Source organism: Notolepis coatsorum (genome assembly GCF_963971535.1).
Source record: "Notolepis coatsorum genome assembly, chromosome: 5".
NCBI classification, from domain to species: Eukaryota; Metazoa; Chordata; class Actinopteri; order Aulopiformes; family Paralepididae; genus Notolepis; species Notolepis coatsorum.
Window position 1 is genome coordinate 151,030,589 of NC_140169.1, and position 19,265 is coordinate 151,049,853.

The following is a 19,265-nucleotide window of genomic DNA, read 5'->3' on the forward strand; positions in this document are numbered from 1 at the left end:
AGTTAAGGCCTTTAACCAGCAGCTCAGTAGCTAACATAACAACACTGTGGTTAAGGCCTTTAACCAGCAGCTCAGTAGCTAACATAACAACACTGTAGTTAAGGCCTTTAACCGCAGCTCAGTAGCTAACATAACAACACTGTAGTTAAGGCCTTTAACCAGCAGCTCAGTAGCTAACATAACAACTGCGGTTAAGGCCTTTAACCAGCAGCTCAGTAGCTAACATAACAACACTGTAGTTAAGGCCTTTAACCGCAGCTCAGTAGCTATAACAACACTGTGGTTAAGGCCTTTAACCAGCAGCTCAGTAGCTAACATAACAACACTGTAGTTAAGGCCTTTAACCGCAGCTCAGTAGCTAACATAACAACACTGTAGTTAAGGCCTTTAACCAGCAGCTCAGTAGCTAACATAACAACACTGTAGTTAAGGCCTTTAACCGCAGCTCAGTAGCTAACATAACAACACTGTAGTTAAGGCCTTTAACCAGCAGCTCAGTAGCTAACATAACAACACTGTAGTTAAGGCCTTTAACCAGCAGCTCAGTAGCTAACATAACAACACTGTGGTTAAGGCCTTTAACCAGCAGCTCAGTAGCTAACATAACAACACTGTAGTTAAGGCCTTTAACCGCAGCTCAGTAGCTAACATAACAACACTGTAGTTAAGGCCTTTAACCAGCAGCTCAGTAGCTAACATAACAACTGCGGTTAAGGCCTTTAACCAGCAGCTCAGTAGCTAACATAACAACACTGTGGTTAAGGCCTTTAACCAGCAGCTCAGTAGCTAACATAACAACACTGTGGTTAAGGCCTTTAACCAGCAGCTCAGTAGCTAACATAACAACACTGTGGTTAAGGCCTTTAACCAGCAGCTCAGTAGCTAACATAACAACACTGTAGTTAAGGCCTTTAACCGCAGCTCAGTAGCTATAACAACACTGTGGTAAGGCCTTTAACCAGCAGCTCAGTAGCTAACATAAGAACACTGTAGTTAAGGCCTTTAACCGCAGCTCAGTAGCTAACATAACAACACTGTAGTTAAGGCCTTTAACCAGCAGCTCAGTAGCTAACATAACAACACTGTAGTTAAGGCCTTTAACCAGCAGCTCAGTAGCTAACATAACAACTGTGGTTAAGGCCTTTAACCAGCAACTCAGTAGCTAACATAACAACTGTGGTTAAGGCCTTTAACCAGCAGCTCAGTAGCTAACATAACAACTGTGGTTAAGGCCTTTAACCAGCAGCTCAGTAGCTAACATAACAACACTGTGGTTAAGGCCTTTAACCAGCAGCTCAGTAGCTAACATAACAACACTGTGGTTAAGGCCTTTAACCAGCAGCTCAGTAGCTAACATAACAACACTGTAGTTAAGGCCTTTAACCAGCAGCTCAGTAGCTAACATAACAACTGTGGTTAAGGCCTTTAAATAGCTGCACTCATAGAAGCCTGTATGTTGATGTAGCCTCATAAAGCTAACATTATAGCTGCACTCATAGGATGTTGATGTAGCCTCATAAAGCTGCATATGCTGCACTCATAGGAGCGTGTTGATGTAGCCTCATAAAGCTAACAAGAGTATATGTAATACTGTGGTTATGGCCTCTATAGTTAGCAGCTCATAGCTAACATAATACTGTGGTTAAGGCCTGCAGCAGCTCAGTAGCTAACATAACAACACTGTAGTTAAGGCCTTTAACCAGCAGCTCAGTAGCTAACATAACAACTGTGGTTAAGGCCTTTAAATAGCTGCACTCATAGGAGCCTGCATGTTGATGTAGCCTCATAAAGCTAACATTATAGCTGCACTCATAGGATGTTGATGTAGCCTCATAAAGCTGCATATGCTGCACTCATAGGAGCGTGTTGATGTAGCCTCATAAAGCTAACAAGAGTATATGTAATACTGTGGTTATGGCCTCTATAGTTAGCAGCTCATAGCTAACATAATACTGTGGTTAAGGCCTGCAGCAGCTCAGTAGCTAACATAACAACACTGTAGTTAAGGCCTTTAACCAGCAGCTCAGTAGCTAACATAACAACTGTGGTTAAGGCCTTTAAATAGCTGCACTCATAGGAGCCTGCATGTTGATGTAGCCTCATAAAGCTAACATTATAGCTGCACTCATAGGATGTTGATGTAGCCTCATAAAGCTGCATATGCTGCACTCATAGGAGCGTGTTGATGTAGCCTCATAAAGCTAACAAGAGTATATGTAATACTGTGGTTATGGCCTCTATAGTTAGCAGCTCATAGCTAACATAATACTGTGGTTAAGGCCTGCAGCAGCTCAGTAGCTAACATAACAACACTGTAGTTAAGGCCTTTAACCAGCAGCTCAGTAGCTAACATAACAACTGTGGTTAAGGCCTTTAAATAGCTGCACTCATAGAAGCCTGCATGTTGATGTAGCCTCATAAAGCTAACATTATAGCTGCACTCATAGGATGTTGATGTAGCCTCATAAAGCTGCATATGCTGCACTCATAGGAGCGTGTTGATGTAGCCTCATAAAGCTAACAAGAGTATATGTAATACTGTGGTTATGGCCTCTATAGTTAGCAGCTCATAGCTAACATAATACTGTGGTTAAGGCCTGCAGCAGCTCAGTAGCTAACATAACAACACTGTAGTTAAGGCCTTTAACCAGCAGCTCAGTAGCTAACATAACAACTGTGGTTAAGGCCTTTAACCTGTGGTTAAGGCCTTTAACCGCAGCTCAGTACGCTAACATAACAATACTGGTTACTGATTTATTATTTACATTGAAAAGAAACAGAGATAATTTGTTAAAACTGGACCAGCACACTACACCTAGGTTAGTAAACCTAGGCCCCAGATTCAGATTCAGATTCAGATTCCTTTATTTAGCCATTTGTGTAAAACATAATTGTTGCAGCAATACAGTGTATGCATTTCCTTTCTTTTTTCACAGAAAACAACACCAACACAGACAAGAAACGAAACAGTGCAGTGGGGGATTAATCAATAAATACATTATATAAAGTGAAGAGTGCAGGGATCCAGTACGGACTAGTGCAGTGCAGTCAGTGTCATTGTGCCAGTGTCACTTGGGGGCAGAGGGGGGGGGTACCGAGGGGGGGGGGGGGGGGACCTGAGGCATTGATCAGCCTGGCGGCTGAGGGGAAGAAGCTCAGTCTGTGTCGAGCTTTCACAGCCTTTGGGATCCTCAGCCTTCTCCCAGAGGGGAGCAGGGTGAAGAGGCTGTGACCCTCTGCTAAAGCTCCACTCCTGCACTAAAGTCGGGGATTCAGTTGGACTCAGATCTGGTGCGTTCCCCCCTACCTGGTGACAGTGTACATCTCATAAAGTAGGGATAATCCACCCTGCTACACAAACATCTCAAAACAAACTGGTCAGACTACTGCTTGACCTTACTTCTAGAACCCACCTCGCCCCTGCCCACGTGACAACCTAGGATGGCTTAGAGTAGACGACAGAGTACAGCAACTTGCAATGGGCCTGTCTACAAGATACATACACGACCAAGGTATATGTGTACAGGTCAAAATACTTCCCAAAGGTCAGTGAATACCACGACCACAACACCATGGGAGCTCCACAAATCATGTTAAACCCAGATTCGGCTCAAACAGGGACTAAACACGTTTTGCAATTATGCCACATCAATGTGGAACGCCCTACCCAAAGATGTAAAGGAATGTGAATCACTACCCACTTTCAAAACACTCTCAAAGAACACCTACGGGAGACTGCAATTCGAAACTGGCCCCTGTAAATGTCCTAACCCAACCCCCTCCAATGTACAGTAAAGTACCAAACATGGTTTTGTCAATATTCCAATGTACAGTTGTGCTTGTGCAGTTGTACAGTGTGCCCCCCCCCCCACCTATAATGTACGGTTCTACGTCAAATATATACTCTCTTTTCTAGACTCTTTTTGTATCACAAACAGTAGGCCTACTGTATTTGCAAATCTGGTATGTCATAAATGTATAGAAGTGTCTATCTGTATGTCACATGTCATGTTATGATGAATTGAAAATGGGGGTCCCTGATGTAAACAAGACGAACGTCTTTCTCTGGTCTGCATGCCCTTAACAATTGTATGTATTGAGCTGTACTGTATTGTACCCATTCTGCAATCTGTTAACAAAGTTTTCAATCAATCAATCAAAACCGTGGTCAGTCTGTGCAGAGAAACAAGGATAGCATGGTTGCCAGATCGGATTAACAATATCCGAACCGCCCATTGTTATCAAAGGTTTGTCAGATTAAGGCTGACTCTCAAATCTGGCAACACTGATGCGTTGCATTGTGGGGGATCCCGGTTTGAAATTTGAATTGAACCGCGCTACAGACAGAGCCTGCACGTCGTGAGCAACGGAATTGCATCTTCTCCTCAGGTAATTGTGCAACACATATCTTTTATTATTTATAAGTAATGCGTGCCGCTGATATAAATGAGTGCTGTTTAGTCTGTGTTTTCAGTGACTACTGTAACGTTATTAGCTCGATATTATTAAACTGGCGGGATCTGTAAAATACCGGAGCTGCTAACTGGCTAACGGTATGACTAGCTAACGTTGTATACTGTACCCGGAGCTGCTAACGTTATGACTATGACAGCTAACTTTTGGTACCTACTGTACCAGGAGCTGCTAACTGGCTAACGTTATGAGAGCTAACGTTGGGGTACATATATACTGTACCCGGAGCTGCTAACGTTATGACTATGAGAGCTAACTTTTGGTACCTACTGTACCAGGAGCTGCTAACTGGCTAACGTTATGAGAGCTAACGTTGGGGTACATACTGTACCCGGAGCTGCTAACGTTATGACTATGAGAGATAACTTTTGGTACCTATACTGTACCAGGAGCTGCTAACGTTATGAGAGCTAACGTTGGGGTACATACTGTACCCGGAGCTGCTAACTGGCTATCATTCAGGTGGGGCTTATAGTGTGAAAAGTATGCTAACCCTACTGTCATGCACTAATAAACTAACCTACACTGTAACACGCAACACTTTGATGAATATTGTTACTCAGCTGATAGAGTTGTAATAAAATATATAATTTCATTGTTGCAAATATACTGTTACAGTGCTGGATCTCATCAATGAGATGAACGCAGAAGACGGCTCAAGAACAACTACTTCAAGTGGTCGTAAGTGATGTATAAATTTTTTTTATTGTGTGTGTGACTGACTGTATATATAATATATACTTTTTAATCTGGGACATCATTTTCAAAGAGTCATCCTGTAATGCCTTCTCTCTCTCTCTCCCAAGACGGTCAAGATCTACCAAGTCTTCAAGATCTTCAAGTGGTCATGCTTGTAAGTGATGTATACAATGTTTTATTGTGTGTGTGACTGTGTATATATATACTTTTCAATCTGGGACTTTCATTTCAACAGCTGGAAAGGGTCATCCTGTGTTGATGGATGCTACTGTATATTATGTAGATGTGCATGACATGGACTAAATTAGAGGTCCTAGATATGCAAAATAATATTGAGAATCACTGGCCTTAGACTATCTACTAACGTATTCTCGCTCTCTCTCTAGGTTCATGGCCACTAATGACTTCAGACCTTCAGAAGGACAGTATGCTGGATGAGGAAGGTCTTGGCCATGCTGCAATGGCTCCTAGAAGACAAGAACGGAGAGGTGCTGGACCTGGCTGTCAAATGGTTTGTAATGCTACAGTATATTATGTAGATGTGCATGACATGGACTAAATTAGAGGTCCTAGATATGCAAAATAATATTGAGAATCACTGGCCTTAGACTATCTACTAACGTATTCTCGCTCTCTCTCTAGGTTCATGGCCACTAATGACTTCAGACCTTCAGAAGGACAGTATGCTGGATGAGGAAGGTCTTGGCCATGCTGCAATGGCTCCTAGAAGACAAGAACGGAGAGGTGCTGGACCTGGCTGTCAAATGGTTTGTAATGCTACAGTATATTATGTAGATGTGCATGACATGGACTAAATTAGAGGTCCTAGATATGCAAAATAATATTGAGAATCACTGGCCTTAGACTATCTACTAACGTATTCTCGCTCTCTCTCTAGGTTCATGGCCACTAATGACTTCAGACCTTCAGAAGGACAGTATGCTGGATGAGGAAGGTCTTGGCCATGCTGCGATGGCTCCTAGAAGACAAGAACGGAGAGGTGCTGGACCTGGCTGTCAAATGGTTTGTAATGCTACAGTATATTATGTAGATGTGCATGACATGGACTAAATTAGAGGTCCTAGATATGCAAAATAATATTGAGAATCACTGGCCTTAGACTATCTACTAACGTATTCTCGCTCTCTCTCTAGGTTCATGGCCACTAATGACTTCAGACCTTCAGAAGGACAGTATGCTGGATGAGGAAGGTCTTGGCCATGCTGCGATGGCTCCTAGAAGACAAGAACGGAGAGGTGCTGGACCTGGCTGTCAAATGGTTTGTAATGCTACAGTATATTATGTAGATGTGCATGACATGGACTAAATTAGAGGTCCTAGATATGCAAAATAATATTGAGAATCACTGGCCTTAGACTATCTACTAACGTATTCTCGCTCTCTCTCTAGGTTCATGGCCACTAATGACTTCAGACCTTCAGAAGGACAGTATGCTGGATGAGGAAGGTCTTGGCCATGCTGCGATGGCTCCTAGAAGACAAGAACGGAGAGGTGCTGGACCTGGCTGTCAAATGGTTTGTAATGCTACAGTATATTATGTAGATGTGCATGACATGGACTAAATTAGAGGTCCTAGATATGCAAAATAATATTGAGAATCACTGGCCTTAGACTATCTACTAACGCATTCTCGCTCTCTCTCTAGGTTCATGGCCACTAATGACTTCAGACCTTCAGAAGGACAGTATGCTGGATGAGGAAGGTCTTGGCCATGCTGCGATGGCTCCTAGAGGACAAGAACGGAGGTGCAGGACCTGGCTGTCAAATGGTTTGTAATGCTACAGTATAAATTATTGTATTACATCACGCTCACCATCAATGACTCCACCATCACCCCTCCCCCCTAGTCCGCAACCTCTGTGTCATCCTCGACCCCACCCTCTCATTTGACCCCATGTCCGCTCCATTGTCAAAACTTCACGTTTTCACCTCCGCAACATTGCCAAAATCCGTCACTGCCTCTACCCCCTGCTGCTGAATCCCTCATACACGCCTTCATCTTTTCCCTCCTGGACTACTGTAACTCCCTCCTCACTGGCATCACCTCCCGCTCCCTTCATAAACTGCAGATGGTCCAAAACTCAGTTGCCCGCCTCCTCACTAACACCCGGTCCCGCGAACACATCACTCCTGTCCTCCACTCCCTCCACTGGCTCCCGATCAAGGAACGCATTAACTTCAAAACACTACTCCTCACCTTCAAAGCCATCCATAGCCTGGCCTCACCCTGGTCTTAAACTTTTTACACCAAGAGAACGGTGGGGAGAGAATATATACATATGATGGGGAGAGAATATATACATACAGTGGGGAGGAGACTGTACATTAGGAGGGGGTGGGTGGGTGGGAGAGAAATATACATATAATAGACAGTCTCCTCCCCACCGTATGTATATATTCTCTCCCCACCATATGTATATTTCTCTCCCACCCACCCACCCCCTCCTAATGTACAGTCTCCTCCCCACCGTATGTATATATTCTCTCCCCACCATATGTATATATTCTCTCCCCACCATATGTATATTTCTCTCCCACCCCCTCCTAATGTACAGTCTTCTCCCCACCGTATGTATATATTCTCTCCCCACCATATGTATATTTCTCTCCCACCCACCCACCCCCTCCTAATGTACAGTCTCCTCCCCACCGTATGTATATATTCTCTCCCACCCCCTCCTAATGTACAGTCTCCTCCCCACCGTATGTATATTCTCTCCCCACCATATGTATATTTCTCTCCCACCCCCTCCTAATATACAGTCTCCTCCCCACCGTATGTATATATTCTCTCCCCACCGTATGTATATTTCTCTCCCACCCACCCCCTCCTAATGTACAGTCTCCTCCCCACCGTATGTATATATTTTCTCCCACCCCCTCCTAATGTACAGTCTCCTCCCCACCGTATGTATATATTCTCTCCCCACCGTATGTATATTTCTCTCCCACCCACCCCCTCCTAATGTACAGTCTCCTCCCCACCGTATGTATATTCTCTCCCCAACGTATGTATATATACCGCCATCTTTCTCCCGGGTTGGTGTGATCATATGACTGACAAAGCCGTGCAGTGATGGGCCAGAAGTCAATTCGATTGCATCCAGGCTCGATTGCTTATCCTGTCTGGGTAGCCCGGATGATGGTTTTTTACATCGAATTTTATACACCGCAATTATGCATCGAATGCATCAATCAATCAAGACCCGCGTCGCAGGCACTGCATTCCGTTCTCAGAATGGATTTGAGAGAGATCATCAGCAGGCTATATATGATATTCAGACTCTAGATCTATTTGCAGAGCCAGATGAGATGAGGCAACCTGTGCGATTGGCTCTTGACAACTAATTTTGCACGTACTGTATAGGCTACAGACAGTATGTGTGTATGTGCGCACTGCGGGAGGTGGCCAGAAGCGTGCAACTAGCCAACTACTATTATTACTACTATATTAATACAGTTTTATCCATGGCAAAGCGCTCCAGCGCTTGAATACGGCCGGGGGATCCGCTCTATACAATGCAGACCCACGGCTCTCGTATTATAATGAGCCCGCGAGGCGTGTTATTATTAGAGTTAATAATATTGTATATTGTTTCCACTGCCTTTTTATTCTATTTTTACTTCTCCACTGTACTATAACTATGTCTTCTACTACCTGTACCTCCCCTCCCCCCGGCCCTCCCCATGCTGCTGAATTTATATTATTTTATGAATACAACGTTTAATGTTCGCTAACGTAGAGAAACGTCAGACGTAATTCGAGATACGTCAGACGTACTTCGAGATACTTCCGTACTTTCCGCCAATCAGCGCATTGCCCTGTCACAGGAGTAATAGTCCTGTGGCAGGGCGGAAGTTCCAATCTGGACCGAGGCTCCGAGTCTGCAGCTGGACCCTATTGGATCTCGCTGTACAGCGTTATTGAGATCAATATTGAATTTTTTCGCCATGGCATTCAAAATTCATATATACACCCATGGCCGCCTAGTTATAGTTGAAAGTGGGGGTGCAAGATTATTTTTTATTATTTTTTTTTTATTTTTTTTTTTTTACATTTAATGAACACCTGTATGTGCAATTTCCTGCTATATAGAGCCTTCAATCTTGACCAAAATAAAGCTGCTCTTTTCACTATAAAACTCAGTTTATATTGCAGTATGATAGCTATAATAATAATAACTTCACTGCGAGGGCTCTTTTAGCTAACGCTAGCTAGGCACGTATGATAGCCAATTACTATTATAATAATAATAATAATAACTTTCCCATCCTCCCAAAGCCCCTCCGGCCCGTTCACATCCGCAGCGGCAGTACCAACAACAACAACAATTAATTGACGCTATCAATAGCCCCAGTGAGCGAGGCGGCTGGCTGAATGAATGAATGAAAACTTTATTTAACAGATTGCAGAATGGGTACAATACAGTACGGCTCAATACACACAATTGTTAAGGTGATGCAGACCAGAGAAAGACGTTTGTCTTGTTTACATCAGGGTCCATACTAGCCCCTTTCGTGACTGTGCTGCACCGAGTGAATCCACAGTCACTTGCTCCTCAATGGGAAACCAACCTAGATTTACCCTGAAGGACTGGTTCTGGCCGAACCGTTCGTTATACAAGTATCACAGAGACATTACAAATGTGCTCACAGTTGCACGAGGGTTTCGGACAGAGATACGGGATGGTGCGCAGGCGCTGTGATCACCCAACGGCGGAAATAATGCCGCTTTGAGCAGTTTATAAAAAAATATTAAAAATATTTATTAGCAACGCCGAGCTTTCAAACCATCCCGTATCTCTGTCCGAACATATACAGAAATAAATACAGTAAAAACATACATGACATCATGACATTTATGGCATAGGGACATACATGACATACAGGTATATACTGTAGTACTGTTACATTTGTGACATATACGATATGCAAATAATATACAGTACTGTTACCCAGAGATCCTAACAGAAAATATTATATATATATGATGGGGATGAGACTGTACATTAGGAGGAGGGGGGGGGGGGTGGACATTTACGGTGGCCAGTTTCGAATTGCAGTCTCCCGTAGGTGCTCTTTAAGAGCGGTTTTGAATGTGGGCAGGGGTAAAGTGGGTTTTAGGAGTGAGGTTAAGCAGTAGTCTGACCAGTTTGTTTTGTGATGTTTGTAATCTTGTTTTTAGTGCCTTTGAGGTGCTTTGGTACCATGAGGTGCAGGCATAGTCGTAGTACCCTTGAATGAGTACTGAGAGTACCCATGATTTTTGCCATTTTGTTATCGTGAAATTGGTATTAAATTTAATTCTGATTGGCATTAAAAAGTCTTAAAGCCTTAAATCTGACTGGGCTAAACCCTGGTTATTTTCAGCCCAATTTATTCATTTCACTGCAAACCATCTGATCAATATATCACCCATACTACATAAAGCATTTACTGACGATCACGTAATTATAAACGCCGCCCCCCCCCCCCCCTTTCCTCCGTGCATGATGACGCATAACGTATACGATCATATACAGTTGCATTTTTTAATATAGCGTGTCTAGGGAATAAACGGCAATCGATGCATTTAGGTCTATAACTCACATTCTAGGAATTACTACAGAAAATGATAAAACATACTTATATTCTAGAAGGTATTTTTGTATGAATGAAAAAGTATAACGTTCCTACATCCTGAACAATAGATAATCGATGTTGAATGCAGGCATTAAAGTGTTCCGTCTCAAGACGGATTTCCGTCAATTTGATTGGGGAGATCCGTCAATTTGATTCGCAGTCTAACGGAATTGACTACCTGGTATAATATGATTTGTAGATGCATACAGATTGAAACAAAATTGAGCCAATCAGAGGCGCCAAATATCATGAAAAGGGAATTTTTTCTACCGAGGAGGGAAATCACTCAGGGACTCGAGTGGTTGCAGCTGGAGGCTATTGGGCGAGTGACATTTGCGAGGTCTGTCCGCCACATGGCAGGGTAACAAAATAGTTGTGTCCCCTGCTGTGGTTGTGAGTATAGTATACGTTTATTAGCTTAACTCCGTAGCAACATCACACAGGTGTATCTGTAGACAGTCTCCTCCCCACCGTATATATCTTTTTTCCTACCACCCACCCCCTCCTAATGTACAGTCCCGGACTTTCCAGTGAATCATAGTGTCCTTTTTTTTCATTTTCCCAGATGCACCATGCACCAAGGATCCAGCTGATTACTGCCAATCTGGAGGATTGTTCCTTATCTGCTCTTCACTTGTGCCACTGATTCATTGACCTTTTGTGGTGTGGTATGTTTTGATTTTTACTTAGTAATACACTGTATAGTTGGGATTCTGAATTAAACAGTATAATGTTCACATATATTATGGAGCCCCCAGGGGTCGGGAGAATATTGTGGAAAACAATATAAAACTGAAATGGTAAAGCTAAAAAACTGTAGACCTGACCACAACCCCCTCGGTTCAACAGCACAATATGTTGCTTTCTCCGCTTTTAAAAGTTGAAATCATCTGATGACATTGAAGGGATAGTTCAGAATTGTGGACATAAAGTTTAATTTACTACTTGGCCATTATGTTATGTTCAATGGACTGCACTTATATAGCAATAGCGCTTTTATCCAAAGCGCGTATGGCCTCTCATTCACCTATTCACACACATTCACACACCAATGGTGGCAGCTGCCATGCATATTGATCCATAAATAGTGTTTAGATTGTACTTCTATAGGTTTTTAACTTTACATACTGTATTTAAACATTATATTTGAACAAACACTGCAAGCTAAAGTTTTAAATCATTTGAATCTGTTTTATACAGCACACTTGCTTCCAAAATAAAGCAGTTTTACAATCCTGATCGTTTGTTAACACTTGAAGCTTTTTGTTTCTAACAATCTGTACAATAAAAGTGTTTCTCTGCTGAACTTTGAGTTCTGTCACTTAATTGAAGGAGTTTGATTGTAATAATTATGGAAAAACCTGTAAAATAACAGTGTTTCACTGCTGAACTTTAAGTTCTGTCACTTTATTGAAGGAGTTTGATTGTAATAATTGAGGAAAAACCTGTGAAATAACAGTGTTTCACTGCTGAACTTTAAGTTCTGTCACTTAATTGAAGGAGTTTGATTGTAATAATTATGGGAAAACCTGTAAAATAACTGTTTCATTGCTGAACTTTAAGTTCTGTCACTTTATTGAAGGAGTTTGATTGTAATAATTGAGGAAAAACCTGTGAAATAACAGTGTTTCACTGCTGAACTTTAAGTTCTGTCACTTTATTGAAGGAGTTTGATCGTAATAATTTAGGAAAAATCTGTGAAATAACAGTCTTTCACTGCTGAACTTTGAGTTCTGTCACTTTATTGAAGGAGTTTGATTGTAATAATTATGGGAAAACCTGTAAAATAACAGTGTTTCACTGCTGAACTTTAAGTTCTGTCACTTAATTGAAGGAGTTTGATTGTAATAATTGAGGAAAAACCTGTGAAATAACAGTGTTTCACTGCTGAACTTTAAGTTCTGTCACTTTATTGAAGGAGTTTGATCGTAATAATTTAGGAAAAACCTGTGAAATAACAGTCTTTCACTGCTGAACTTTGAGTTCTGTCACTTTATTGAAGGAGTTTGATTGTAATAATTATGGGAAAACCTGTAAAATAACAGTGTTTCACTGCTGAACTTTAAGTTCTGTCACTTAATTGAAGGAGTTTGATTGTAATAATTGAGGAAAAACCTGTGAAATAACAGTGTTTCACTGCTGAACTTTGAGTTCTGTCACTTAATTGAAGGAGTTTGATTGTAATAATTATGGGAAAACCTGTAAAATAACAGTGTTTCACTGCTGAACTTTAAGTTCTGTCACTTAATTGAAGGAGTTTGATTGTAATAATTGAGGAAAAAACCTGTGAAATAACAGTGTTTCACTGCTGAACTTTGAGTTCTGTCACTTAATTGAAGGAGTTTGATTGTAATAATTATGGGAAAACCTGTAAAATAACAGTGTTTCACTGCTGAACTTTAAGTTCTGTCACTTAATTGAAGGAGTTTGATTGTAATAATTGAGGAAAAAACCTGTGAAATAACAGTGTTTCACTGCTGAACTTTAAGTTCTGTCACTTTATTGAAGGAGTTTGATCGTAATAATTTAGGAAAAACCTGTGAAATAACAGTCTTTCACTGCTGAACTTTGAGTTCTGTCACTTAATTGAAGGAGTTTGATTGTAATAATTATGGGAAAACCTGTAAAATAACAGTGTTTCACTGCTGAACTTTAAGTTCTGTCACTTTATTGAAGGAGTTTGATCGTAATAATTGAGGAAAAACCTGTGAAATAACAGTGTTTCACTGCTGAACTTTGAGTTCTGTCACTTAATTGAAGGAGTTTGATTGTAATAATTATGGGAAAACATGTAAAATAACAGTGTTTCACTGCTGAACTTTGAGTTCTGTCACTTAATTGAAGGAGTTTGATTGTAATAATTATGGGAAAACATGTAGAATAACAGTGTTTCACTGCTGAACTTTGAGTTCTGTCACTTAATTGAAGGAGTTTGATTGTAATAATTCTGGGAAAACATGTAAAATAACAGTGTTTCACTGCTGAACTTTGAGTTCTGTCACTTAATTGAAGGAGTTTGATTGTAATAATTCTGGGAAAACATGTAAAATAACAGTGTTTCACTGCTGAACTTTAAGTTCTGTCACTTTATTGAAGGAGTTTGATCATAATAATTTAGGAAAAACCTGTGAAATAACAGTGTTTCACTGCTGAACTTTAAGTTCTGTCACTTTATTGAAGGAGTTTGATCGTAATAATTTAGGAAAGACCTGTGAAATAACAGTGTTTCACTGCTGAACTTTGAGTTATGTCACTTAATTGAAGGAGTTTCATCGTAAATGTAGGGAAAACTTGTGAAATAACAGTGTTTCACTGCTGAACTTTAAGTTCTGTCACTTTATTGAAGGTGTTTGATCATAATAATGTAGGAAAAAACCTGTAAAATAACTGTTTCACTGCTGAACCTAACCTGTCAATTAACAGTGATTCTCTGTTCTCGGGTTCTCAAATAATAAACAGAATTATCTGTAAATTTATTGCTTTTCCACTTTATTTTAATTAGGGTATTTCAATGTAAATTCTACAGAATATCTCTGGCACCAAGCTGCCGGACTTCTACCGTTTTTTTACCGATTTTTTTCTTACAGTGTACTAGTGAGTGAATTTCTCTAGACCTCTCTTGGTAGAGTCTCAGTTGTGACCAGCAATAGCAACCCCTCCCCTATCCACACATGAGACCAAACAAAAAATGTAAACAAAGTGTAATACCAAGCAGGTAACCTCGTTCCCAGCTTTATCTCGAGAGATAAAGCCTGGTAAAGCACTACGGCCGAAAGTGGGAATCGGGTAGGGAGTCACGACAGGTGCTTGTGAAAATGCACTCCCCCCAGAAACAACCTCGTTATCGCCTCCCTCGACAGTTCTTGTGTGAATTGCACAGCCCTAACTTGGCTAACTAAATGACCTCGAAAATGGAACAGACAATTCACATGTTTCTATAATTGTTTTGTTGAAAATGTCCGCTGATAACTCCATTGTCTTGTTTTCGAGATGTACGAGCGTCTGCTTGTTGTTTGTTTCCCTGGGGACTATAAACAGATCAAATCAAATCAAATTTATTTATAAGGCCCAACAACACACGTTAATGTCCCCATGGGCCGTACAGGTCTTCTTTAAACAAGTCAAGAAGAAAACATAACAATAAGTCAAGAACAGAACAAGGACACCATAAGGTCCAACACATTTTATATAAATGCAAATAAATGAAAGAATGCAAGCACTCCCAGACATACCCCACGCGAAGGTAAGGAAAAACTCACTAAAACCTAACAATAGGTAAAAATGCTCCACAGGCAGGAGGAGAGAAGCCTTAGAAGGGCCATTCAAGGGGGATCTCCCTTCTTAGATGTCGGTGATAGTAGTGTTGCAGACGGACAGTTGGTAAGCATGCACTCAAAGATCAGGGGGTGCCCGGAAACCCTGTAGCCGGTATTTCTGTATTTCCGATTAACACTTTAGGAGGCATAGCTTTACCAGCCTACCAAGCAGGGCTCTTTTCCCTAGAGGTTGCATTACGACGACTTACGATTAAGTGATTAATTTCAGTAGGCTCCTCCTTCCACCCCGGGCTGCATTCATCCATTCAGCATCTCTTGCTTCTCTGAAATTTCAAACATGTTTTTTTTTATCCACTTTTTCTCCTCCTGTTTTTCTGTTTTTCTCCCCGTCCCAATTTAGTCGTTGTGCCAATCCCCCCCCCCTCCCCTACCTGGTTGTTGTGCGCATGTTCTCCCACTGGTCGGTACAAGGGAACCCTGAAGTCAACCGCATGCTTCCTCCGACACATGTGGAGACAGCCAGTGGCTCTCTTCTCACCTGGCAGCCAGGACTCTCATTGGTGAAGTGTAATGAGCGCAATCTCCGCTACGCCACCCGACCGCAGTGTGTTCAGTGTCCTGATGGCCTGGAGGCGTGAATATTTTCCCTAACAGAGTTGCACTTACGCGTTCGGTTTGCGCAATCTGATTGGCCACTGACGTTTCTGGTCATGTGACATCTGCACCAATCGTGTGACAGCGGGGCTCCGTCGTCTCGAGTCGACTACACTTTTACAGCCTCCTCTGCAAGCAGAATTCCATCCCAAAACACCAGTCTAAACGCAACATTAAAAGTGAGACCGCAAGACGACTTTTGCGGTTTCTGTTCACTCTCTCCGACATTTGCGAGTGCTTAAAATATATCTTATATTAGAGCTATGGGTCTAATACACCCGTCGATTGTCAGTGAGTTGCTTCCAGTCAACATGCACAAAACGGATTGTTTTTTCATCTGTACATTTCCGTTTTATACCGTTTTGAATATGGTTTGGGTGATTCTGAGTAATTCCAGGAAAAGACGAGAAAAAGGCATTTTAGTGTAATCCAGTCATCACGTAATTTTTCGGCTGATTATCTAATCATCCTGAAATCAACCCTAGATTATCATTATTATATCTCCTCGTGCATACATGAAATGGCCATCGTAGCGGGGCGCCCCCCCCCACACACCGCAGCCAACGGTAGAAAGCACACACAGAGTCCACTCAGATAGCTTTGATCACGGGAGAAAGAAATATCAGATCAACACAAGGTTTTATATATAGAGTCCTTACCTGGTCTCTGATGTAATGCAAAAAAAAGAATCCAATTATCTGATCGCCATTCCAGTTATCCACAGCGATCGTGTCCCCGACATTACCGAGCGTCACACATGAACGGGCGGGCGTTAGTGTTCCATGCCATCGTTGTAAAGGCCTGCCTCGTCTGAGTATTTAAACCCCGCCCCCACGGCTCAGATCGGCTCAGAAAACACACCAGCCCATTTCCAATGGAGTGCAATAGCTCCGCAAGGCAGTAGAGGGCGGTGTTGACCGTCTGCCAGCTCAGTCTCTGAAGGGTCTGCAGAGGCTGCAGCCATGAATTATGAATAGATATAGCGAATAAACAAAATAACGATCCCAAAAACTAGTTAGCGCGTTGTTGGCGCTGAACGCATGGCGGGCAATAACGAGTATACTCGTTCTTGGCAATTAATGTGTTAAGAGGTCGCTGTTTGGAATTTGCACAGCCGCATCTTGTGTATACAGTTTACTTTTACTCATAGTATATATTCTAATTCTTTATTGCCTATATTAATTGTAACATAACCGATGGGGCATACAGACCCTCATCTGTACCTTTGTTTACAGTTAATTATATTGTTTAGTTTTTTCCCCCTCATATTTTTATATTCAGATCTAAATTGTATTGCCTATGTTTATTTATTTCAACCATTACCCTGCCCATACCTGTACCTCACCCCTCCCCCACGCTGTTATGACGCCCACATTTCTCCAAGGGCATCAATAAAGGAATATCTTAACTTATATTTAAGTGAATATAAAAATCTAAACCTGTTAGGGGGGGAAAAGTCATTGAAGTTATGCAGGAGCTATAACAGACCATAGTTACACCAAAGACACTGACTCTATAAAGAGTCCGGTTACATTACTATGTTTTACTCCAGGAAACTATAAAAGAAGGAAGGGTCATTTACACTTTGTAATTTAGCTGACACTCTTATCAAAAGTGACTTAAAAGTTCTGTACGACAAGTCAGCAGGAAGGGTACAACTCTTATCAGAGTAACGATGTTCATTGAGTGCTGCAGTGTTGAGTGCATAGTAGTAGAGATTATCATATTAGGAAGAGTGCATGATAGTAGTAAGAAGGTTAATTTTTTCCTCATTTCAGATATTGAAGACGTGTGTTTTTAGTTGACGGCGAAAGATCGGTGGGGTTTCGGCTGTCCTAACTGGTGGGCAGTTCGTTCCACCATTGTGGAGCAAGGACTGAGAATAGGTGGCTTCTCTTTGATGACCCTCCCGGAGCTCGGATAGGAGTAGGTCTGAGACGACAAGAAGATGCAGAGCGTAGGGGTCTTGAGGGTGTGTAGTTAGAAGATGCAGAGCGTAGGGGTCTTGAGGGTGTGTAGTTAGAAGATGCAGAGCGTAGGGGTCTTGAGGGTGTGTAGTTAGAAGATGCAGAGCGTAGGGGTCTTGAGGGTGTGTAGTTAGAAGATGCAGAGCGTAGGGTTCTTGAGGGTGTGTAGTTAGAAGATGCAGAGTGTAGGGGTCTTGAGGGTGTGTAGTTAGAAGATGCAGAGTGTAGGGGTCTTGAGGGTGTGTAGTTAGAGACCATTGACCGGAGGTAGGCGGGAGTGGTTCCCTTAGCTGAGCGATATACCAGGTCGAGGGCCTTGAAGCGGATTTGTGCGGTGATGGTCATCTCGTCAAAATACCAGCATTCTATGCTCTGCTTGGTGCCAGTTCTATTGAAGCCTGTATTAAAATGTATACAAGCTATCTGAGGAAATATAAATCAACCAATATCAAATGTTGGGTATTTAACAATGCAACAAATTGCTGATGATTCTCACATCTGAGGTAGTAACTTGCTTAAATGACAGGTCATAAACGAGGAGATGGCTGATCCCATTCAACTCAATGTCAGCAAAACTGAAGGTTTCTGGAGGAGAGAGAACAGATGGTGGAGGTAAACGGTACCCTATCCCCCCCGCGTGTTGCTTTTTAACAGCGGAGGAGTGCAAGAATGTGACAATGTGACCATGTGACCGCGGCAGCGCGAGAGAGCGGCAGTGCGGAAATAGGCTGTCTATTGCCATTCTCTAAGACAAACGCTAACCTTAACCAGCTCCTTAACAGCGCCTAAACTTAACCCTTCTAACCTTAACCAACTCCGAAAACAATGCCTAACCATAACCATGCCTAACCTTAACCATAGAAAGAATATTGCCATTCTCTAAGACAAACTCTAACCTTAACCAGCTCCTTAACAGCGCCTAAACTTAACCCTTCTAACCTTAACCAACTCCGAAACAATGCCTAACCTTAACATTAACCTTAACCATGCCTAACCTTAACCGGCGAAAGAATACACGTTAAAAAAAAAAGAAAAAAAAATTGATGGGATTCGAACTTGTCACCAACGGACCGCAGGATCGCAGCGCTGCCAGGTGAGCTAAGCTTCGAATGAAAATCATGGCGGATTACGGCTACATAATGCCGCAAGCTCTGCCGCTCCGCTCTGCGGCTGCCGCGGGGCGTGTCGCAGCCAATCAGGGAAAACGCGGAAGCACTCGGCAGCACTCCTCCGCTGTTAATAAGCAATAGGCATCCCCCCCCCCCCTCACAGTGAGCTGTGGTGTTCCACAAGGAAGCATACTAGTAGGACCGCTACTGTTCCTAATTTATGCAAATGACATGTTGTCAGCTTGTGACTGCAACTTGTTCCTGTTTGCGGACGACTCAGCCCTGCTGGTCTCCGCAAGAACAAGTTACAGGTTGAAAAAACCCTCAGCTCGGAACTAGGCAAAATCTGCATATGGCTCGCCGACAACAAACTATCATTATACAACGGCATGCAAATTTCTCGATTCTGATTGGCCATTCACACGTCTTTATTGGCAACAATC